A 705-nucleotide genomic window follows, 5' to 3' on the forward strand; every position below is an offset into this window, starting at 1 on the left:
CTCGTTCGAGACCCAAGCTTCAACCACACACCTCCTGGCATGGACAATCCTCGCAAATACACCGCTGTCACCAGGAACCGCACCAGAACATCAACGGAACGATGCGCACGTTTAACGAATGGAACATTAGAGACGAGCCACACACACGAGCAGCAGAGTGCGACTGTGGTCATGCAACTCAAGCTGTGGACCGTAGAGCAAACCCCACACACGTTGTGCTACATGGAGACTCGGAGAGACCCATAAGAGACTCGCAGAGAGAGAGGTACATTAAAGAGCAGCCACAGCGCGACTCAAGCTGTGGACCGTACAGTCAACCACCGTCGTCTCTTGCTCGAGGGAAAATGAGCTGACGTGACTGCAAGGCCACCTCGTGAGTCCTGTGTCTGTAGACAGACCACTGCTAGTGCAGTCGCATGCAGCTCAATGCGAAGCAGTGCTGGTTGAGATTACAAACTAAACTAAAGTATTTATATTTAAATTACCAGGTAAGGCCCCACTAGCTATGTAGATTTTCTTTTTTCAGCAGCGACCTGCCTATCACAAATGATATCTCAACGAAGTGGCTTATCACGAAGACATGTATGGCAGACACAAAAAAAGAGACGCGTGTTTGTTAAATATCGAGGGAAAACGGACCTGGAGACAAATCCACGCGATCACGGGCAGAGAGAAACCGCAAACTCCAAATATACAACAACAGGC

This window comes from Lethenteron reissneri, chromosome 10 (assembly GCF_015708825.2).
Source record: "Lethenteron reissneri isolate LAM-NWPU_2019-01 chromosome 10, ASM1570882v1, whole genome shotgun sequence".
Taxonomy (NCBI): domain Eukaryota; kingdom Metazoa; phylum Chordata; class Hyperoartia; order Petromyzontiformes; family Petromyzontidae; genus Lethenteron; species Lethenteron reissneri.